Below are 25,598 nucleotides of genomic sequence, written 5' to 3'. Positions count from 1 at the left end.
CTGAAAATATACAAAAAAGACAAAACAAAATATGATTATCTCCCCATGTATTTTCACACTTGACACCGATGTTTTTATAAAGCTCAATTACTTCACCTTGGTTCCTGCTGGATTACTTTTCAGAGGAAGATGATGTTCACCTTCAGTAACTAGATCTGAAATCTGCAAAGACTAGAGGCAGAGAATAAGACAGAACAGCATAGTGGCATAGGAGAATTTGAGTGAAATGTCAGAGTGTTTTAGGGGCTTTGTGGAATTATTCATAATTGTCAGTCTTGGTTGTATTTAGCCAGTGCTTTGAAATGACAGCATGTTTTAAAAGGTGACCATGGAGCCTCTAAAACTGACAAGAAATAAGAATTGGCTAAAACAGAGAACTGCATAAGTAAAGAGCAAATGAGGGAGAGTATGAGGGAGTATGGGCCAATTTATGGAATTCAGGCTTCAAATAATCTTTAATATTGATATAAATAATTCTCATTTATTAAACTTCTAACTATTATGATGAGGAAGCTCTGTGCTTGGCATTTATGTGTTTAATGCTCTATTTCTGAGAGGCAACTTCTACTATGATCTCCATTTCAATGATGAGGAAGTCTCCGCTCAGAGGTCAAGGCCCCGCAGGAAGTGGTGGAGCTGGCACAGAAAGCCAGGGCGTCTGCTTCTGGCCCCCACCTTTTTCATTAGCACATAACACTGACTCTGTGATGTTTATCTTTTAAACAGCCCATTTCTTTAGTCTATGAAGTTCCCAGGTAATACACTGAGCAATACTATTATGCAGAGATTGTGACTCAAGGCACATAGCATATCTAATTCAATATATTCTTCAAGGCTAAACTGCCATTGAAAGTTTTACTTTCCAAATGACACCTATTGTACCTCAGCTGAAGTTAAACTTCCTTCCTGCCCTTGAGCTATGTTCCAGTGTTTATTACAAATCAGGGGAAGATGTGAAAATGAAAAGCCTAAAAGTGGAGAGGCAGGTGAGGACTCAAACCCCACCTCCATTCACGCCTGCCCCTTCTTGATTACTGCAAACATGCAAGAGCCCCCAAAAGGCCTCAGGAGAAAGGTAGATTGTGTCCCTGTGGCTTTGATGCACAGAAAGAGAGTCCTATGCCCGTGATGGCGAACCTATGACATGCGTGTCAGCACTGACAGCATAGCCATTTTCAATGACATGCGGCTGCATACCAGAGAAGTATGAGGCTGCATGCCGAGAAGGATATTTCATCCTCGGCTCCTGCACGGCCAAGTGCAGTAGCCGAGGATAAAACATTTGCTGTAGTGTAGACACTCTGTGCCGGAGGTCTGTAGGCCAAAACAACAGAACTCCAGCACAGAGCATCTAGTTCTGGGACTTTTGGTTAGGCCGTTAGGGGATCTTTGACCTCACTTCCGGCTGGCAGAGCAGGGAGCAGTGGAATGCCATGGGGGATGCATCTCTGGGGGCCCTGTGATCGCCATTACCAGCAACCACATAACCACAGCAACCATCATCCAGTGTACTGTTCTGGGGTGTCGTGGATTTCTAACTGACCATCATTACTGAGATAAGTGAGGGGGAGGCTGGGAGAGGCGAGGGCCTGTGCTATGGGTACCGTTTCCCACCATTAGAAATAGCGGCAGCCATCTTAATTGACATAAGATGCAACTTGCAGAATTTCAAGTCAGCATCTGGGCTCAGGTGTTTGTCCACTTGAGGTCAAAGCTTGAGAATCTGGAAAGGTGCCGCTTGGAGAATCAAGAGGAGTGCCACTATGAGCAGGAAATTTGGAGTGCCTGGAACTGATTACCAGACACTTTTAGCACCCTGAAAAATATAGCAATGGCTTTACTCACAATTTTTTCCTCTACGTACTTTTGAGAGACCTTATTCTCAGCATTAAATAATATAAAAACCAACAAAAGATACAGATTGACAGATGAAGTTAGTAGCACTTGCTTGGGCTTGAAATGTCAAAATACCAACCTTCAATTGAAGATTTAGCCAGTGAAATTCAGCAACAAAAGAATCACTAATAGGCAGGTTAGTTAAAGAATTCCCCCTCCCCCTCACTTATCTTAGTTCATGGCACCCCACACAAGTTAAATAATATCAAGATCAACAAAAGAAACTGACTGACAGATGAACAAAGAAGTCACTAAGCAGGTAAGTTAAATAATTAGTTTTTGGTTTATTAAATACAGTTATATATTACAATTATATATTTTTGTTATTTAAACTATAAATATGGCAAAATTATGGTTTTTTCTCGAAGTAACACACCACCTGAGTTATGCTTGTTTTTTTGGCGAATTTTGACACACCAAGCTTAAAAGATTGCCCATCACTTTTCTATGCCATTACAGCGAAGGCAGGGGACAAGGCAGTCCAGGGTGAGTGAGGCAGAGAGGAGCTTCACGTCAGCCTTCAGCACACAGTCCCCAAATAGGGACATGTTTTGCCAGAATATTCTCCAATAATGAAGACAGACACAAATCCCTTAGCAACTGGCACAAGTGTATACTTAAGTCACAAAGACTATGGGAGCTTAAGGAGGAAGGGAGAAAAGCAAACAGGGAAAAATAAATTACAAAGTTCCCATAGAACCAAATTCTTAGGAGAAAGCAGTGCAGGACAGGCCCAGAGTGAAATTTATTGAGGTCTATAGGCTGGTTGACTTAAAAGCAAGCCCAGGAAAAACCACCACAGTACAAGGAAATAGCCCATCCTCGGACGGAGCCTTCACTCAGTCTTCACTTCCTAAACCTGCGCTATCCTTCCCTCCCTCACACCCTCCCTCCCTCCCTCCCTCCTTCCCTCCCTCCCTCCCTCCCTCCCTCCCTCCCTCCCTCCCTCCCTCCCTCTTCTCTTCCCTTTCTCCCTTCCATCGCTCATCTCCCTATACTTTCTAATGATCAGATATTCTAGACCAACATTCTGCAGTCAAAATGCCTAATGTAAATTCTGAAGTACCACTTACTAGCTGGGTAGCCTTGCTCATAAGTCCTATATCTCAGTACCTGCATCTGAGAAGAAGATTATAACAGTTTCTATCGCAGAGTTCTTAAGAGGATCAGATTAGCTAAACATGTGCTTATTATGCTGCTTAGTACATAGTCAGTATTCAACATGTAGCTGCAGTAGTATCACATTCAGAGAGTGATCCCACGCCAGCAGTAAACTTATTTAAGAGGCCCCTTGAATTCGGGAAATTATTCAAATTACTCTGTTGCTCCAGGTTTTTTCTGTTGCTTTGATGAATGGTTCTCCAACTTGAACATGCACCTTGGGCTTGATGAAACAGCGACCACTAGGACCCCAAGTGTGCTTTTATAACCAACTCCCAAGTGATGCTAATAATGGTGGTCCAGGCCCATACTTTGAGAACCACTTGTTCCTAAACCCCTCTCAGACCAAATGTGCTAATGTGGATACCAAGATCACTCACTGATTTGCATGCCCTATGGCATCATCAGAGACCTATTTCTGAATGCTTCCTTGGCTTCCTGTACTCTAGCTACCTTTCGTGTGGTGTCCTTAAGGGTATGCCTCTCGTAGCCCACTGATGACATATAGGTGGCAGTGAATTGCTATCAGGGGAAACTCCTGGGAAAAGGCCCTTTACTTTGCTCTCCTGGGTTTAGTGTTCAGGTCTATTTCCATAGGCTCTGTTACCTCTCAGCCCTGGAAATACCACTATTGAACATTGGTAACCATTTGAAATTCACTCTGGTCCTTTGAGGCACTGATGATGGGAAATAGCTTACGGTATAGGTGATTTCCCTCTAGGGCAAAGATCTCAACTTAGCCTGATATCTTGACATAAATTCTTAAGTGATAGACTGATCAAAAGATCCTAACAACCCACTCAACTTATCAGAAAAGAGAAATCATAAAGCCAGGGCAAAACCTCGCTGTTGTGAAGAAACACCATTGTCACAACTTTCCAATAGAATACCATTCTGATAAAAACCCTAATAAACAGACCCTGGCTGGTGCTGGTATAGCTAGTCAGTGTTGTTCTATTCTCTCTCTTTTTTTTTTTTTTAACAGAGACAGAAAAGGAGTCAGAGAGAGAAACAGATAGGGACAGAGAGACAGGAAGGGAGAGAGATGAGAAGCACCAATACTTTGTTGCAGCACCTTAGTTGTTCACTGATTGCTTTCTCATATGTGCCTTGACCGGGTGCTATAGCAGAGTGATTGATCCCTTGCTCAAGCCAATGACATTGGGCTCAAGCTAGCAACCTTTGGGCTCAAGCCAGCGACCACGGGATCATGTCTATGAACCCCTGCTCAAGCCGGTTTCAAACCTGGGGCCTCTGCATCCCAGTCTGATGCTCTGTCCACTATGCCACTGCCTGATCAGACACTTAGTGTTGTTCTAAAACACCAAGTTTGTGGTTCAATCCCAAATTAGGACACATATGGGAAGCAACCAATGAATGTACAAGTAAATGGAACAACAAATGAATGCTTCACTCTTTCTTTCCCTTCTTCTGTCTCTCTAAAATCAATTAATTAAAAACAAAACAAAACAAAACTATTTTAAGCTGTGGTGATCACAACTTATTTTTCTAAGTGCTAACAAAATCTCCAATTAATGAAGCACTATGAAATTTTGCTAGGCTTTCTTTTTTACTAGCATTTAAATTTGCTAGAGTTTCAAGCAGTTTAGCTGCTTGGGTTGAACTAGTATTACAAAAAAAATCGTATCTTCCATACCAAAAATGTTTTCATGGTCAAATAAATTTCATAGTGCTCATTAGCATATGAAAGTCTCTGAAAGGACCACATGGAAGAGACTTAGTTAAGTTTGTTCAATGAGCAACCTAGACACTAACCTATGGACCCCTGTTCTTTATTCACATCATATCCATTTACTTTTTTCTAATCTATATATTTACTGATAGAAAAATAATTATTATCTGATGCTAGTCTAGACACCAGGGATATAATGATGAACAAGACAACGTCCCTGCCCTGTAAAGCTAAAACCCAATAGGCAATATAGAAAATAAACAAGTAAATAAATAAATAACAATTGAATTTCAGGTGGACATAAATGTCAGGGAGAAAATCACAGCAGGCAGAGCTAAGCATTTAGAATGAAGACACACCACCATCAGTAGCTGAAAAAGAGAAGAAGCAGGATTCAGGTTAAGGATGCAATGGAGAAGAAGGCCAGTACAGAGAGGGTAAATTCAAAGGCTGAGAAAAGAAAGAATCCTTCAAGAGACTCATGGACATAGATAAAAGTGAAGAGGTTACCAGGAGGAGGGCTTGTGGGGGAAGGGATTAGGGGAAGGGAATAAAGAGGGACAAATACACAAAATTTAGGGGACCACAAATATTAGGGAATCAGAGAATGTGCTGACAATCCAGTACTTTCAACCTTTTGTATAGTGCATTTTCACCAATGAAATAAAAGTTGGCTTTGCATCTCATTTGCATAATTGAACTTCCTTTGACTTGTTTGGTTTTCTGATATTCTTGTTTAATAAAACAATCAAATGCTTTTTTTTTGTTGCTCCATATTCATTTTGAAATATCCCCTAATTTTTGTATACAATATATGTATATGGTGACAGAAAATGACTTGAATATGGGTGATAGGTATACAACATAATCAACAGTTCAACTGCTATAGAAACATTTATGTACTCTTACTCATCAATGTCACTCTGTTAAAGTTAATTTTCTAAATAAAATTTTTTTAAAAAGAAAGGAATTCAAGAATGGTGTAATCAAGAGTGTCAACACTGTTGAGCACTAAAGCTAGTTTCAGTTAAATTTGGGAGAATAAAAACTTAGCTGAAAAATGTGAGAGATGCTCAACATCACTAATCATTATTGAAATGCAAATCAAAACTACATAGCCTGACCAGGTGGTGGTGCAGTGGATAGAGTGTTGGACTAGGATGCAGAGGACCCAGTTTGAGACCCCAAGGTTGCCAGCTTGAATGCGAGCTCATCTGGTTTGAGCAAAGCTCACCAGTTTGGACCCAAGGTTGCTGACTTGAGCAAGGGGTTACTCGGTCTGCTGTAGCCCCCGGTCAAGGCACATATGAGAAAGCAATTAAGGAACAACTAAGATGTCACAACAAAAAACTAATAATTGATGCTTCTCATCTCTCTCAATTCCCATCTGTCTGTCCCACTCTCTGACTCTGTCTCCGTAAAAAAAAAAAAAAAAAACTACACCAAGACCTGGGTAACTATTTTTAAAAAAGCACAAGACAGTAACAAGTGTTGGTGAGGTTGTAGAGAATTAGAACCCTTGTACATTGTTGGTGGGAATGTAAACTGGAGCAGCTGCTTTGAAAAAACAGTTTGGCAGTTTCTCAGAAAGTTAAACATACAGTTACTACATGGTCCAGAATTCCATCCTTAAGTATGTACCCCAGAGATATGAAAATATATGTCCACACAAAAACTTATACATGAACGTTCATTGCAGCATTATTATGAATAGCCAAACAAGGGAAACAACTCAATTGTCCATCAATAATGAATGGAAAAAAATGTGGAATAACCAACAATGCAGTTTGGCCATAAAAAAGAAATAAAAGATTGCTAAGTGAAAGAATTATGCTATATGAATTATGCTATGTTAGAGAAGCCAGACACAAAAGGCCAGATAGTGTATGATTTCACTTACAAAAAATGTCCAGAACAGGAAAATCCATAGAGACAGGATGCAAATTAGTAGTTGCAGGGAAGTGGGGAGTGACTGTAAATGGGCACAAAGTTTCTTTTGGAGATGATGACTATATTCTAAAATTTTGATAGTGGTGATGGCTGCACAATTTTGTAAACATACAAAAACATGGAATTGTACACTTTAAAAGAATAAATTTGTTATGTAAATTATATCTCATTAAAGCTGTAAAAAAAAACACCACACAATTAAGAAGATGGCAGCAGAGTAGGAAGACTCACAGATTCCCAGCTCACACCACTGAGCTGGATAACAAACTAATTTATGAACAATCAGAGTGAAAAACCAACTCTGGACTACAAGAAGAGCTCTTAAAAACCAAGGAGCAAAGAAGAAGCCAAAACAAACCTGGTAGGGAGCACCTGAATCTCCCCTGCTTACAGGTAGGGGGGGGTGAGGCTGAGAGCTCAGAAGGGCTCTCACTCCAAAGAAAAGAGCAGAAAATACTGCTCACAGCCACTTGCCTGGAGACCAGGGAATGAGGTATGTTGAAAGGGCCGGCTTGTCTTCCAAAAAAAAGGGGGAGAGAGAGAGAGAGACAGACAGTGAGGGGAAGAGGAATGCAGGGGACGACCTGAGAAGCTGACTCATCAAGTGCTGGAGGTGGTCATAGCTGGGGGAGGGGCTGATCCTTCCACAAAACAAAAGACAAAGTTTTGGGTCACAGATCTCCAGATATCTCTCCTGCACCAATCAGTGCAACAAGACACAGCTGAAAACAAGAAGTGGGGAGGAGGGGCAGTAACTCAGGTCTCCATGGAAATCTGAGATACACCTCCCCCTACTGAAGCTGAGAAAACACCCTGCCCCCAGAGAGAGTAACTAGCAGAAGAGGCCTTCAGAGTCTCAGGTTACAGCCACCAAAATCCTAGATACAGTTTCAAATAAGCCCCCTGCTGAGATCAGTAAACAAGACTATCACCAGTTAAGAAAACAAAAAATCAGGACTTCAAAGTAGCCCAAATCCAAAAGTGGATTACAAATAATAGCTGATGCCAACCCAAGAAGACCTAGAAATAACACAACTAAAAACTGGAGGCAGACAACACCAAGCCTAGACTCAACCAGTTCTACAAACAAAACACCCAAACACACAGACATAATGAGAAGACAGAGAAGTGTAATCCAAATAAAACTCCAAGAGAAACCTCCAGGAAATCAACTGAGTGATATGGAAATAACCAAACTTCCAGATGCAGAGTTCAAAATAATGATTGTAAGGATGCTTAGGGATCTTAGATCAACAATGGATGGTCATTACGGACACCTAAATAAAGAAATAGCAAGTATAAAAAAGGATATTGAAATATTTAAAGAGGCCCTGGCCGGTTGGCTCAGCGGTAGAGCGTCGGCCTGGTGTGCGGGGGACCCGGGTTCGATTCCCGGCTAGGGCACATAAGAGAAGCGCCCATTTGCTTCTCCACCCCCACCCCCTCCTTCCTCTCTGTCTCTCTCTTCCCCTCCCGCAGCCAAGGCTCCATTGGAGCAAAGATGGCCCGGGCGCTGGGGATGGCTCCTTGGTCTCTGCCCCAGTCGCTAGAGTGGCTCTGGTCGCAGCAGAGCGATGCCCCGGAGGGGCAGAGCATCGCCCCCTGGTAGGCAGAGCATCGCCCCTGGTGGGCGTGCCGGGTGGATCCCGGTCGGGCACATGCGGGAGTCTGTCTGACTGTCTCTCCCCATTTCCAGCTTCAGAAAAGTACACAAAAAAAAAAAAAAAGAAAAAAAAAAAAAAAAAAAGAAATATTTAAAGAGAATCATCCAGAGATGACAAATACAATACCAGCAATGAAGACCACAATGGAAGGAATTAAAAACAGGATGGATGGAGCTGAGGATCGAATCAGAGAGTTGGAGGACAGGTGGAATAAATGCATGAAAGCAGAAAAAAAAAGACTCAAAAAGTCTGAGGAAACTCTTAGAGAGATCTGTGACAACATGAAGAGAAATAACATCCACATCATAGGGGTTCCTGAAGAAGAAGAAAAAGAACAAGGGATAGAGACTTTGTTCAATCATATCATAGCTGAAAACTTCCCTAAATTAATGCAGGAGAAACTCTCACAATTTCAAGAAGTGCAGAGAACTCCATTAAAGAAAAACCCAAAGCAACCTACACCAAGACACATCATAATTAAAATACTAAAGCTAAGTGATAAAGAGAAAATATTAAAAGCTGCTAGAGAAAAAAAGGGTATCACCTACAAAGGAGCCCCCATAAAGATGACATCAGACTTCTCAACAAAAACACTTGAGGCCAGAAGGAAATGGCAAGAAATATTCAAAGTAATGAAGAACAAGAACCTACAAGCAAGACTACTTTATCCAGCAAGGCTATCATTTAAAATTGAAGGAGAAATAAAAAGCTTTCCAGACAAAAAAAAAAATCTCAAGGAATTCATTACAACCAAACCAATGCTGCAGTAAATGATAAGGGGCCTGTTGTAAACAGATCAATGTGGGAAAAGAATATAGCAAAAAAGGAATACAGCATTAAAAAATAAAATGGCAATAAACAACTACATATCAATAATAACCTTAAATGTAAATGGATTAAATTATCCAGTCAAAAGACATAGGGTAGTTGCATGGAAAAGAAAACAGGACTCATACATATACTGTCTACAAGAGACACACCTTAAAACAAAAGATGCCCATAAACTGAAGGTAAAAGGATGGAAAAAAACATTTCAAGCAAATGGAAATGAAAAAAAGCTACAGTAGCAATACTTATATGAGACACAATGGACTTTAAAGCAAAGGATATAGTAAGAGAGAAAGAAGGCCACTACATAATGATAAAGGCAGCAATCCAACAAGAAGATATAACTATTATAAATATCTATGCACCTAATATAGGAGCACCTAAATATATAAAGCAGTCTTTGATGGATATAAATGGTGAGATCAACAGCAATACTATAATAGTAGGGGATTTCAATAACCCACTAACATCACTAGATGTATCCTCAAGAAAGAAAATTAACAAAGAAACAGCATACTTAAAGGACACACTAGATCAACTCAATTTAATAGATATCTTCAGAACCTTTCACCCTAAAGCAGCAGAATATACATTCTTTTCAAGTGCTCTGGTATATTCTCTACGATAGACAACATGTTAGGGCACAAAAGAGGTCTCAACATATTTAAGAACATTGAAATCACATCAAGCACTTTTTCTGATCACAATGGCATAAAACTAGAAATCAACCACAACAGAAAAACTCAAAAATTTTCAAACATATGGAAACTAAATAGTAGGTTGTTAAATATCAAATGGATTAAGAATTATATCAAAGAAGAAATTAAAAAATTCCTAGAAATGAATGATAGATAATTAGCATACAACAACTCAAAATTTATGGGACACAGCAAAAGCAATACTGAGAGGGAAGGTCATAGCACTACAGGCACACTTTCAGAAGCTAGAAAAAACAGAATAAACAACTTAACCCTGCATCTAAAAGAACTAGAAAAAGAACAGCAAGTAAAGCCCAAATGTAGTAGAAGGAAAGAAATAATAAAGATCAGAGCAGAAATAAATGACATAGAGGCTAAAGAAACAAAACAGAGGATCAATGAAACTAGGAGCTGATTCTTTGAAAAGGTAAACAAGACCAATGAACATTTAACTAGACTCACCAAGAAAAAAAGAGAGGGGACTCAAATAAATAAAATTAGAAATGAGAGTGGAGAAATAACAACTGACATAAAAGAAATACAAAATATTGTAAGAAAATACTATGAAGAACTGTATGCCAAAAAACTATACAACCTAGATGAAATGGACAAATTCCTTGAAACATACAACCTTCCAAAAATCAGTCTAGAAGAATCAGAAAACCTAAACAGACCAATTACAACAAATGAGATCAAAACAGTTATCAAAAAACTCCCAGCAAAAAAAAGTCTGGGGCCTGATGACTTCACAAGTGAATTCTACCAAATATTCAAAAAACTAACTCCTATCCTGCTCAAGGTATTTCAAAAAATTCGAGAGAAAGGAAGACTTCCAAGATCCTTTTATGAGGCGAGAAAAATTCTGATTTCAAAACCAAGCAAAGACAACACAAAGAAAAAAATTATAGGCCAATATCCCTGATGAATATACATGCTAAAATCTTCAACAAAATATTAGCAAACTGGATCCAGCAATATATGAGAAAAATCATACACCATGATCAAGTGGGATTTATTCTGGGTAGGCAAGGCTGGTAAATATTCGCAAATCAATCAATGTAATTTATCACATAAACAAAAGGAAGGAGAAAACCCACATGATAATTTCAATAGATGCAGAAAAAGCATTTGATAAATTCCAGCACCCATTCATAATCAAAACTCTTAGGGGGGTGTGGGGAGGGATGGAGGGAGGAGGGGGAGGGGTACAAAGAAAACTGGATAGAGGGTGACGGAGGACGATCTCTCTTTGGGTGATGGGTATGCAACAGAACTAAATGACAAAATAACCTGGAAATGTTTTCTTTGACTATATGTACCCTGATTTATTGATGTCACCCCATTTAAATAAAAATTTATTTATTAAAAAAAAAACTCTTAGCAAACTGGGAATACAGGGAACATACCTCAACACGATAAAAGCCATAGCCAACATCATCCTCAATGGGGAAAAATTAAAAGCAATCCCCTTTAGGTCAGGAACAAGGCAGGGGTGCCCCCTTTCAACACTCTTATTCAAAATAGTCCTGGAAGTCTTAGCCACAGCAATCAGACAAGAAAAAGAAATAAAATGTATTCAAGTTGGAAAAAAGAAGTAAAACTATCATTATTTGCAGATGATATGATATTGTATATAGAAAACTCTAAAGTCTCAGTCAAAATACTACTGGATCTGATAAATGAATTCAGCAAAGTGGCAGGATATAAAATTAATATTCAGAATTCAGAGGCATTTTTATACAACAGCAATAAACAGTCAGAAAGAGAAATTAAGGAAACAATTCCCTTCACTATTACAACCAAAAAAATAAAGTACCTAGGAGTAAGTTTAACCAAGGAGGCTAAAGACTTGTACTCGGAAAATTATAAAACATTGATAAAAGAAATCAAGGAAGATACAAACAAGTGGAAGCATATAACATGCTCATGGTTAGGAAGAATAAACATCATTAAATTGTTTATATTTCCCAAAGCAATTTATAAATTCAATGCAATACCAATTAAAATACCAATGACATACTTTAAAGATATACATCACTGATTTTAAAGATATAGATAATATATTCCAAAAATTTATATGGAAGTAAGAAAGAACACAAATAGCCACAGGAATCTTAAAAAAGAATAAAGTGGGAGGTATTACACTTACTGATATCAAGTTATACTACAAGGCCATTGTACTCAAAACAGTCTGGTACTGGCATAAGAGCAAGTATATAGATCAATGGAACAGAACAGAGAACCCAGAAATCAACCCACCAGCTCTATGGACAACTGATATTTGACAAAGGAGGTAAGGAAATACAATGGAGTAAAGATAGCCTCTTTAATAAATGGTGTTGAGAAAATTGGACAGCTACCTGCAAAAAAATGAAACTAGACCACCAACTTATACCATTCACCAAAATAAACTCAAAATGGATAAAAGTCTTAAATGTAAGCCGTGAAACCATAAACATCTTAGAAGAAAACATAGGCAGTAAGCTCTCCGACATCTCTCGCAGCAATATATTTGCCGATTTGTCTCCACAGGCAAGTGAAATAAAAGACAGGATAAACAAATGAAACTATATCAAACTAAAAAGCTTTTGCACAGCCAAAGACAATAAAAACAAAATAAAAAGACAAACTACACAATGGGAGAACATATTTGACACTACATCTGAGAAGGGGTTAATAACCAAAATTTATAAAGAACTTGTAAATCTCAACACCAAGAAGACAGACAATCCAATCAAAAATGGGAAAAAGAAATGAATGGACACTTCTCCAAAGAGGACATACAGATGGCCAATAGGTATATGAAAAAAATTCTCAAAATCACTAATCATTAGAGAAATGCAAATTAAAACCACAATGAGATATCACCTCACACCAGTCAGAATGGCGCTCATCAACAAAACAACACAGAATAAGTGCTGGCAAGGATGTGGAGAAAAGGGAACCCTCTTGCACTGCTGGTGGTAATGCAGACTGGTGCAGCCTCTGTGGAAAACAGTATGGAGATCAAAAAATTAAAAATCAAACTGCCTTTTGACCCAGCTATCCCACTTTTAGGAATATACCCTAAGAACACCATAGAACTGTTCTAAAAGGAGAAATGCACCCCCATGTTTATGGCAGCATTGTTCACAATAGTGAAGATCTGGAAACAGCCTAAGTGTCCATCAGAGGACAAGTGGATTAAAAAGCTTTGATACATATAAACTATGGAATACTACTCAGCCATAAGAAATGATGACATCGGGTCATTTACAACAACATGGATGGACCTTGATAACATTATACAGAGTGAAATAAGTCAATCAGAAAAAAACTAAGAACTATATGAATCCATACATAGATGGGACATAAAAATGAGACTCAGAGACATGGACAAGAATATGATGGTAACGGGGGTGGGTGGGTGGAGGAGGGGGAGGGGGCGAGGAAGGAGACAGAGGTGGTGGGGGGAGGGTAGGGGCACAAAGAAAACCAGATAGAAGGTGACGGAAGAGAATTTGACTTTGGGTGAGGGGTATGCAACATAATCAAATGTCAAAATAATCTGGAGATATTTTCTTGGAACATATGTACTCTGATTTATCAATGTCACTTCATTAAAATTAATAAAAATAAGATAAAAAAAACAATTAAAGAAAAACACCACATAATATGTATGTAAGAGAGAGTGAATGGTGAAGAAAGGGATCTAAATAAGCACAGATACCTTTTCCAAGGAGCTTTGCAAAGAAATCAATAAGAATAGCTACAGATGAGGGAGAAAGTCACTGCTTATCACTTTTTGGGAAACACTGGTTTAAGGTGTCTGGACCCACTAGTTTTTACAATTATTATCATTAGTAGTGGTAACTGTCATTAAAATTTATCGTAAGCTCACTACATGCTAGTCCCTGAGATAATTTACATCTGTTATTTCCATTAATTCTTACAATAGTCCCAAGAGGTAGTTAATAAACACACAATCATTTCCAGATGACAAATTAGACCAAAGAGGTAAATGACTTGCCCAAGCTCCTGCAGGGAGTGACCAAGGGCTGAAATCTGAACCTGAGTTTCTTATCAGACTCCAGGGTGTTCACTCTTCATCAAATGGCCCTCTTCTCAGGGGCATCTGCTTCTCCCCATTCCAAATATAAGGACACCTGCTCACTCTGCTCTCTTGATGCCTCTCCCAAACTCTGAAGTTTCTCAATAATGTCTTTAACCACATCTGTGAAGTCCTTTCAGGATCATGGGATGGGGCTTGCCTTTGCCTAGAGACTTAAGTTTACTTAGAGCAAGGCTGTTATCATCTGAGTTCCATTTCTACCTACTTCTTTCTAGCTGAAAGCCACACCCAAAATACTATAAAGATCAACAAAGTAGTTCAAAGTCAAGTTTTTCCCCCTTCATTTATTGATTATATGGAATTTACAGTAAGTAGCAGATTCACCCTTTCTTGGCTCACCGATTTGAGCAAAGCTCAGCTTTAAAATTCCTTTCTGTTATCTCTACTTTTTTCTCCAAAGGTTGGCTGTAACTGAGCTTTAATCCCCTGACATTTTCACAGGGCCTGCCTCCATGGTGCCACCTGTGCTTCTAAGTTCTTTTAAACACATCTACTTTAGCCCATACCCACATGAAGATGGTTAGTATAGTCACATCAAGGTCTCTGTCCTGGTCAGAACAGTATATTGCAATTCAATTCTAGGGGATAAAGTCCTGGTGGGGGGAAGGGCAGGGAAGGCTGGAGAGCTACCCTGCTCCATACCCAGTGTGCTGCAGCTTCCACCAGTCGGCCCAGCACAATCCCCTCGAGAGCTACCCTGCTCCACACCCGGTGTGCTGCAGCTTCCACCAGTCGGCCCAGCACAATCCCCTCGAGAGCTACCCTGCTCCATACCCAGTGTGCTGCAGCTTCCACCAGTCGGCCCAGCACAATCCCCTCGAGAGCTACCCTGCTCCATACCCAGTGTGCTGCAGCTTCCACCAGTCGGCCCAGCACAATCCCCTCGAGAGCTATCCTGCTCCACACCTGATGTGCTGCAGCTTCCACCAGTTGGCCTAGCACAATCCCCTCTCCCTCCAAACTGCAAAGAGCAATGGCAGGAGGCAAATCGGATTCTAAAGGGTAACAAAAACACTGCTGTGGTAGGCAGACAGTGATCCCCTTTAACTGATCCTCATCCTAATCCCACACTTGTGAATATGTTAAATTCCATGGAAAAGGAGAAGTAAGGTTGCAGATGGATTAAGGTTGCTTATTAGATGAGTATCTAATAAGGTACTAGTATCTAGAATATATAAGAAACTACTTCAACTAAGTAATAAAAATACAAAAATCTCAACTAAAAATAGGCAAAAGATAAATAGAAATTTCTCCATAGAAGATGAATAAATAGCTCCTAAGCACAAAATTAGCTGTAGGTCATTTTTTCATAAAAATCTTTTTTAAGAATTTGTCTCCCTTCATTCTTCTTTGTTCTTCCACTACCCAAGGCAGATGAGAATACTTAAGAATCAGCAGAGATAAAATTTCACAACATAGAACATACTACTTGTTAGTTGGGCATATAATGTGTTGTCTGAAGTAAAATTTTTGGGAGTCAATAGAGGCACTGCTTATAACTATACTCCCCCTTTGTAACTGTAGACTGTCCCAAATAAACCAAGACATATGGTATCCCAAAATATTAGTTATTTATGTGGGAAATAAGACAGCATAACAAAGATGGGATTTGATATCTTCTTAACCTGGCTTAGAATCTCAGCTCTGCCGCTTTGACCAGTTCAGAGACGTTAGGCAATTTACTCTATCTTGGTAAGCCTCAGAGTCCTCACCTAGGAAAAGGGAGACAGTAACTGTTTCTATTGGCATTTTGGTGAGGATGTGATAATACATATATATGCATAGTTACTAGCATAAAATGTTATGTAAATGGTACCTAATGTTCTCAATAATATCTTAAAAATGTGTACTATAAATGTGTAAGTAAAGCCTTTCACCTTATGAGAAAGAAATAATTAAATGATATATTGATGTTCTCTCAAGACATAGACTACATTTGAGGGATTCTTCTAACAACCACTGAAATAGCCCACATCACTCTAGACATGAAGCCTGCCTCATCCATATTGTCCAACTGACAGCCTCAGAGTAGTGGCTGGTACATTATTTCCAAGTCTTTGTTGCCCAGATGATCTAGTTAAGATGATATCATAGGAGTAAGGATCCCTGGGACTTCTTTTTGAGACAGTAAAAAGTCTGTTTGGTGAACACAGGATGTTCTGCCCTTTTCAAGTCAGTGAGGGGTGGGAGGTGGACACCAAAAATCTATAGTAATTTAAGAGTTAGACTCTACTGAAGGAGTAAAGAACTAGAGGCAAGAGAATAGGAGGGGAGATTTAATTCTTCCTGTCCAGATGTTTCTCTCCACATGGCAGTGATTCTACCACGCTTCCTCCCTTTAATTCACTTAGTCAAAGAAAATAGAAGAAGCCACTTGGAATGTAATTGTCTCTCACTGTTCCTGTTGGGGTCTATTACACAAACAGTAGGGAGATTTCTCATTTCAGTTCTGTTTACTGCAGTAGGATTTTAAAAAGAGAGGGAGAGATAGAGGAGTTCTCTCAGCACCTGCTTTCTTAATTGATAGTGATTTTCTTGCCCCCAAAAGCGAGTGGTCTGAAACAAAATGGGTACATTCTCATATGCAACATCACCATCTTACAAACACATCGTTAAAACAAGAAAGGTGGTGGAACTGTGACCACAGCTCCGTTCCGGCTGGGCTGAACAGCCGTATGCCATCTACCTTTGATTTTTCTGCTCGTTTGCAATCACTACTTCCTTTACATTTACAAAGACAAATGCTAGAAACAGTGCGTGTTCCTCTGTGCACCCTGTTTTGAATTTGTGAGCAATGTATGAAGAAGTTGATCTACTTTTTATTTGTTCTTTTGTTCTGAATTTCACTGGAAGAGTTCCTTAGAACAAAGAAAACAAAAATAATCTCTTCTGGGTTTACCAAAAGCCTCTCACAACATCTCATGCAATCCAGTGCTTTGGGAGCAGATGAGCTTCTCTCCTGCTTGCAGTGTGGGAGGAGGGGAAATTGATTGGTAAAATGGAAGTATTGACACTTGCTCATCTCTGCTCAGTTCCCTGGGCTTCCGCTCTCCTAGAGGAGAAATTGAAGCACTGGGTAATCATTTCCACCTTGTGAACTGAAAGCCAAAAGGAACAGACCCTGCTCTCAGAGTTCAATGACACTCTCCACAGCATCAAATTCCATTATTCTGTCTTTTTTATTATTTAAAATGACCCCTAACTTTTAGAAAATTTGATTTTTATTTATTATTATTATATATTTTTTTTTTTAGGTGAGAGAAGGGGAGACGGTGAGGCAGACTCCCACATGCGCCCTGACTGGTATCTTCCTGGCTACCCTATGCTCAATCAACTGAGCTATTTTTAGGACCTGAGGCTGGCATGCTGGGACCAACCAAGTTATCCTCAGCACCCAGGGGCAACACTCAAACCAATCAAGCCACTGGCTATGGGGAGGGAAGAGGGAGAAAAGGGGTGGGGAGAGAAGCAAATGGTTGCTTCTCCTGTGTTTTCTGACTGAGAATCAAACCCGGGACATCCACATGCTATGCTGATGCTCTATCCACTGAGCAACCCATCAGGGCCAGAAAATTTGAAATTTAAAGCTGTCTGGTTGCTAAAATCTCCTTTAAATTCACATTGAGGTTTGGAGCCATATATCATCAAAGCCATGATGCTTAGCTGATGTACTGTGCCCATATATCATAAGAGCACCATCCTTCTCATGATATATTATTATAACTCACAACTGGAGCACCACCAGTGATCTACAGCTTAAAAACACAACACTAAGCCACAACATTCTACAGGATCTCCACAAATCCTGACAGGTGCTTTTGGAAATCGAATTGGCTCTTTATCATTTTTCCCCCTTAAAGTTTTTCAACTTGATTGGTACAATCAGGGCACATGAAAAGTATAGTTTTCTCTGTTTCACAAAAGGCTTATCAGCTGCATTAGCCTTGCTGATAGGGAAGGGATGCACTGACAAGAGGGTTAGAAACTATCGTGATGCCTGTGCCTTTTGATGCAATACTAATTTTATCCTAGGCTAGGTATGCCAAGGTGTTCTCAAGGCCCTGTGAGCAGAAATACTTTCAGTGACACTTATTTCAAAATTATGTAGCTGTCAGTATTTTCACACTGACCCTACACCTAGTAGCAGAAGGTAAGGCCTTCCCAAACCAAGTGAGGCAGAACACAGTCATAAAGAAAGCATGCGCTTTGGGGTTGGTGATGGTCCAGAGTGGAGTATATCTAGCAAGGCTCACTGCAGAACCCAGCCTGGATCAGAGCAGAAAGGGTTGTCAAAAATATATTCAGTCTGACTTCTCCTAGGAAGAAATACAAATGGCCAACAGATATATGAAAAGATGCTCATCTTCTTTAGCTATTAGAGAAATGCAAATCAAAACAGCAATGAGATACCACCTCACACCTGTTAGATTAGCTATTATTAGCAAGACAGGTAATAGCAAATGTTGGAGAGGCTGTGGAGAAAAAGGAACCCTCATACACTGTTGGTGGGAATGTAAAGTAGTACAACCATTATGGAAGAAAGTATGGTGGTTCCTCAAAAAACTGAAAATAGAACTACCTTATGACCCAGCAATCCCTCTACTGGGTATATACCCCCAAAACTCAGAAACACTGATAAGTAAAGACACATGCAGCCCCATGTTTATTGCAGCATTGTTCACAGTGGCCAGGACATGGAAACAACCAAAAATCCCATCAATAGATGACTGGATAAAGAAGATGTGGCACATATACACTATGGAATACTACTCAGCCATAAGAAATGATGACATCAGAACATTTACAGCAAAATGGTGTGATCTTGATAACATGATACAAAGCGAAATAAGTAAATCAGAAAAAACCAGGAACTGCATTATTCCATACGTAGGTGGGACATAATAGTGAAACTAAGAGACATTGATAAGAGTGTGGTGGTTACAGGGGGGAGGAGGGAATGGGAGAGGGAAAGGGGGAGGGGGAGGGGCACAAAGAAAACAAGATAGAAGGTGACAGAGGACAATCTGACTTTGGGTGATGGGTATGCAACATAATTGAACGACAAGATAACCTGGACTTGTTATCTTTGAATATATGTATCCTGATTTATTGATGTCACCCCATTAAAAAAAATAAAATTATTATTAAAAAATATATATTCAGTCTGGTAATGAATACTGTCTTGGTCTTGTAGTACAGGAATTGCTAGTATTTACTGAATACTTAGAATACACCAGCACTGGCCTGAACACTTAACCCACATTATTCGTATAATCTACACAATAACGTTTGCATTAGCATCCTGGTACTGTTTCCACTTGAAAGATGAGACGGATAAGAGAAGTTGTAGATGAAGAAAGAGGCAGAAGAATGCCGAGCGCGTGGGTCTGCTGGATCTCAGAACCCAGGTACAGCACTATGCAGCCTAGCAGCAGGAGTAAGCCCACCGTCGCCATATCACTTACCTTTGGTATATAAAACACTTCTGCAAGAGAGGCCCACGAGAGAACACATTTCTTAGAAGTTTGAGAATCAATCTTGTACAAATATTCTACATTCTCCTTTAGCTAATGATTGACCATCAGTGACAAAACAGCTTCAAGTCTTTAAAATTGTTCAGCAAGAGATGGGAATGTATAATTATTTCCTTTTAAAAAGTTGATAAATTCAAGCAAGGTCTATGAAACAATAAACCTCTCATGTGGTCATTCCTGCTGTGTTAGATTATACCCAGTGGTGGGATTCAAATAATTTATCAACCAGTTATCTGCCCTAATGACCATTTTAAGTATTAAAAAAATGATATACCGAAAGGTAGTTTATTATTCCATGCATTTAATACTTATATAAGAACAATAAAAGAGGTACACAAGACTAGATTATAAGAGTTTTAAAGTATCAATGAAAAAATATTAATACCTGACAAAAAACAATAAAACTGTTAAGATATTTCCATATTGCTTCTTGATTGGCATCCTCACTTGAAAATTTTTTTTCACCTATGGACGGAATGAACATTACTATGGGAGCTTAGAATATGCTGTTGAGCAGATGAACATTAAAAAAGAGTATGCAATGTAAATTTGTGATTTCCACATTGGGCGACTGCCCAGGAACCCACCTTAGAGAGAACCCTGATTACAAGTGCCATTTTAACAACTGGATTGCAAAACTCAACAGAAAAGTAGATACTGGTTCTGCTGAACCGGTGCAAACCAGCAGAATCCCACCACTGGTTATTCCCATGCATCAAGACAGTGTGTCCCCTGATAAACCATTCCAGGATAAAGAGGCTTTCTGCTCAACCCCACATATGCAGTAGATCAGAGACTGTGAAACTAGTTCTGTTTGCTGCTGTGCAGGGACCGCACTTTAGTGATAACTCCAGTAAAATATCTTGGAAAGATATAGAGAATGTTTCAGGATTGGTCAACCCTGTATTTTATCAGCTATCATAGTCACTATGTTTATAGTGTATTGTCTTGGTAAAAACTAAAAAGTGTTCTTCCCTCATTGTGGAGTTCCTTTCCCTTTCCTTTTTTCCCCACTTCTCTTTAGTTTTTCAGGGCAAGTTCAAATGTCACCTCCTCTGTGTAGTCTTCATTCACACTCTCTAGACTCTTCAAGCTCCTCTGATTCTTTGTTTGTATCTCAATAACTATGTTTTGCCCACAAATTATCATTAATTAAAGGTTTTTCTTTTCCATTAGCCTGGAAATCTGGGTTATTTCTTACTGTATTTGTATCCTATTATTTCTTTCTTTCATTTTAGGTCTCTAGCTTAGAGAACACATGGTATAAATATGCTGGATGGATGATGGGTGGACAGGTATATGGGTAGACGAGTGGATGGACAGACTGACAGAGAGATGGGTGGAAGAGTGGATGAGTGGACGGATAGATAGGTGGACAGAAAGATGGACAGGTGGCTGGCTGGCTGGGTGGGTGGATGGGTGGGGGTGGGTGGGGGGGTGAGGGGTGGCTGGGTTGCTGGGTCGCTGGGTCACTGGGTGGCTGGATGGGTTGGTGGATAACTCAAGTGTTCTTAATTTGTTAGCATGCTTTTAATAAAAGGACAAAGAAATCTCATATGCCTAGATTCTCTTGGCCACTCTTGTCTTTTCCCTATATGGAGACTTCCCACACATACAGGAACTATGCAGAATGTCATTGCTTTGCATATACCTTTCCTCCCCATTGAAAAGTATCTTTTTAGCAACATGTAAGTTTGAAGGTCTTGTCTTTCCCGTTTTATGTAAGTCCTTTTAAAAATTGCTCAAATATACTTGAGTGTCTGGAGCTAACACCTCATTCTGAAAACAATCAGCATCACACAGACTGTCAAAGGGACATACTCTTTGTTCAGCATCACCCTTACTAAGAGTACCTGTGGTTCCCTCTCAGGAGAGAAGAAACACACCCTTCCTTTGGGCAGCTTCTGACTTTCACCAGTTACTACTCTGATGCTCCCTTTGCTATAAAGACTATCTAGAACGGTGTTTCCCAACATGGGGGCCATGCCCCACAGAGGGGCAATTCGATAGTTAAGGGGGGCAATTTGAAAATGGACTCGACATGACTTTAACTTTTTCTCCCCAGGCCATTTAAATGCAATGTTAGATATTGGTGCCAAATTTAACAAAAAATGCAATTCTTAAATAATTGCGGTAAATAATTATTAAGTATAATTTTGTTTGACGAGACCAAAATATCAACTGGGTGATTGACATCGTCAAGTAAACTTCATCCTGGTTCACTGCGGAGTGTGCCGTCTGCCGCGGGGAACCCTGGACGTTTTAAAACCTCACTAAACAACGCAGTTATTATCACCTAATTGGCCCATTGCAACTTCTGTAGTGTTTCACATCATTCAGTTGGTGTTAATTTGAAATAAGTGTCAGTCAAAACTGTTGTAAAAGCTCATTGATTTAATAAATATACATATATATATAGTATAGATATAATTGGTAAGTATTTGATTTTATTTTTATCAATATTAAACTCTTTATTAAGTACTTCTTGCACCGGGGCTAGAAAGCACTAATATTTTATAAATATTATTGGGGCTAGAATAGTGCATGCACTACAATTTTAATTTTAGAAGCATAACTTTCCAGAAAATTTTGTCAAGTGGAAAAAATATAGATACCTTTTGATTTGCGGTGGTAGTGTAGTAAATGTGTTATATACATTTAAATAAATATGAATTTTTAGTATATGTTTACTCTATGTCACATTGAATATATATATATATATTTTATTTTTTTTTATTTTTTTTATTTCAGAGACAGGGCGAGAGTCAGAGAGAGGAATAGATAGGGACAGACAGAAAGGAATGGAAAGAGATGAGAAGCATCAATCATCAGCCTTTCGTTGCAACACCTTAGTTGTTCGTTGATTGCTTTCTCATATGTGCCTTGACCGTGGGTCTTCAGCAGACCTAGCAACCCCTTGCTCAAGTCAACAACCTTGGGTCCAAGCTGGTGAGCTTTTTCTTACACCAGATGAGCCCACACTCAAGCTGGCAACCTCGGGGTCTCGAACCTGGGTCCTTCCGCATCCCAGTCCGACGCTCCATCCACTCCGCCACCGCCTGGTCAGGCACATTGAATATATTTTAACACATATTTTAATATTAGTTTTTAATTGATTTTATTTTTATTTCTATAGTAAAATGAGTGGTGCAAGCAAGAAAAAAACTCGTCAATATTTGGATGAATATTTAAAATTTGGGTTCATACCCGCTGTTCACGATGAGCGGATTCCTTTTTGTCTTCTACGCCAGCAATGCTTGACCAATGAATCAATGAAACGAGGTAATCTTGAGGCACATTTGAAGGTGAAACATAGTGCTCATATTAATTCAGATTTGAGTTACTTTAAAACTTTAAAGAAAAATTTTGAAAAAAGAACATTAAAGTCTCTATTTACTGCTCATACTTCAACTAATAATCGTGTTCTTGAGGCTAGTTATCAAATTTCTTTATTCATCGCTAAAACTGGAGAAAATCACACTATAGGAGAGAATTTAATAAAACCATCAATATCAGCATTTCCTAAAACAGTTCTTGAAAAAGATGACAAAGATGTAAAAGCTATGCCACTCAGTGACAATACTGTTAGAAGAATAGACGAAATGAGTGAGGATATTGAAAAACAACTTATTGAAAAGCTGAAAACAAGAAAATTCTCCTTGCAAATGGATGAATCAACTTTGAGAGACAGTGAGGCAGTATTGATAACTTATGTAAGATATATTGATAAAGGACATTTTGCTGAAGAAATGTTGTTCTGTAAAAGATTAGAAAGCACCACTACCTCCAAAGATATATATATAATAAGCTAAAAAACTACTTAGATGTCAATGATATACCAATGAAAAATATAACATCTTGTGCTGCAGATGGTGCTCCCAATATGATGGGCAAGAAAAATGGCTGCTTAAAATTGATGAAAGATGCAAATCCAGAAATGATTCTTGTGCATTGTGTTATTCATAGGGAAAACATGGTAGCGAAAAACATCTCGCCTGTTCTGAATGAAGTATTACATACAGTAATAAAGTGTGTTAATGCTATTAAAGCTAGTGCCAAATGTGAGCGTCTTTTCAAGCTATTTTGTGAAGAACAAAATGAAGACCATGTGAGACTTTTACTTCATACTGAAGTAAGATGGCTATCTAAAGGAAACTGTTTGAAAAGATTTATGGAACTGTTTGATACTCTTAGTGATTTTTTAAACAACAAACCTGAAATGAAGTATCTGTTAACAATAGATGGTAAAGCATTTGTGAGTTATTTAGCCGATATCTTTGAAAAACTAAATATATTAAATAAGCAACTTCAAGGAACAAATAAAACTCTTATCTATGCAAAAGCAAAGATATTTGGTTTCATTACCAATATTAAGTTATGTCAGAAACATATTAACAACAAAAACTTGAAACAGTTTCATTGGCTCCAAAAATGTGAAGTAACTGATACCGCTTTACTTGTTATTGTCAATCATTTGAATATTCTATCAGCTGATTTAAAAGAAAGATTTTTTTTTAATTTTTATTTATTCATTTTAGAGGAGAGAGAGAGAGAGAGAGAGAGAGAGAAAGGGGGGAGGAGCAGGAAGCATCAACTCCCACATGTGCCCCGACCAGGCAGGCTCAGGGTTCCAAACCGGCAACCTCAGCATTCCAGGTCGACGCTTTATCCATTGCGCCACCAAAGAAAGATTTTCTGATTTAAAACAAATTGATTTCCCAACATGGATGATGCAGCCAATGTTAGTGGATTTGTCTGATATATCAAATACACAGTATCAAGAAGAACTCGCAGAATTGCAAAATGATGAGTCAGTTAAAGCTTTATTTAATATCAAAGGAGCGATGGCATGGCTTTGTGAGGAAACAGAAATCAAATACCCAAATTCAACCAAATGTGCAAGAAAACTATTGCTACCGTTTCCATCTTCATTTTTAGCTGAATGTGGATTTAGTGCTGTAAATGATTTACTGGTAAAAAAAAAAGAAATTGGCTGGATATAACACACCGTGGAGACTTGAGACTAAAGCTAACCAAATTGGAACCTAATATAAAATCTCTGTGCAGCAAGCATCAAGCGCAAGGATTACACTAAATTAAAATAATAAACTAATATAGAAAAATCTGTATTAAAATTATTTGGAATTTAAATTTCTGTTTTTCATTATATGTTTTGAAATTTTACTTACTGTGTTTTGTTAACGATTTCATAGTGATTTCTTCCTACCCTATCATTTATGTTTATTAAGTGAACAAATCAATTTTTTAATGTTAAAAATTATGTATGTTACATAGGGGGGGACATAAAAATTTTAGAAAGGTTAAGGTGGGGCATGACACAAAAAAGGTTGGGAAACACTGATCTAGAATATGTATTTTAATGTATACATCATATCAGAACATTAATCTGCAGAGGTATTCCCTCTGGGCATCTTTCTGTTGGGTATACAAAAAAGAATTTGGATGTAAATGAAGAAATGATGGCATTTTTCCTTGTCTTACTCATTTTGGTGACAAATGCACATTACTTTTCTGTTTGCCATACACATAATTACAGTTCTTTAATTATGTTTCAATAAAATGTATAATAAACGTTTACTGCTTCACAAATAAACATTCAAATGAAGCCTCTAATGGAGGTTACATGTTTTGAAGCAGCTCTGTGGCTTTCTAGAAATCTCACCCTCTACTTAATGAGCATCATTTCCATAATCTGTGCATTATTGTTTAAGTCTCCCTTCAGGAATATTTTACAATGCAAAACAATTATGAAAGATTATCAGTCCAAAGGGAAAAAAATGTTAAGGGGATTAGCAAACTTGTTCTGTTAAAGGGACAAGACAAGCTTTCATGTCCCTCCAAAGACAGTGACCCAGTAATTATGGAGATGGTGCTTCTTAATTATTGCACTAGCTGAGTGCCTTTCATATCTGCTTTAAATAGGAGTAATGAGAAAGCCAGAAAGGTCAGCCATGAAGGTCAAGCTTATGCTAGTTCCTTTCCTAGTGCTAACAGAGAAACCAGGGAGCAGACCTTTCAATACAGGGAGGTCAGGATGCCACA

At 38.7% G+C, this 25,598-nt stretch overlaps 1 protein-coding gene across 1 annotated transcript in view; it reads right to left on the bottom strand.

The window, feature by feature from the left end:
• FHIT (fragile histidine triad diadenosine triphosphatase) overlaps positions 1-25,598 on the bottom strand; it is a 1,915,768-nt gene that overhangs the window by 253,350 nt on the left and 1,636,820 nt on the right. The window lies entirely within an intron of this gene.

This window comes from Saccopteryx bilineata, chromosome 10 (genome assembly GCF_036850765.1).
Source record: "Saccopteryx bilineata isolate mSacBil1 chromosome 10, mSacBil1_pri_phased_curated, whole genome shotgun sequence".
In the NCBI taxonomy this organism is placed as follows: Eukaryota; Metazoa; Chordata; class Mammalia; order Chiroptera; family Emballonuridae; genus Saccopteryx; species Saccopteryx bilineata.
The sequence above is the reverse complement of the archived record's forward strand: the minus strand, read 5'-3'. Positions and strand labels throughout refer to the sequence as shown.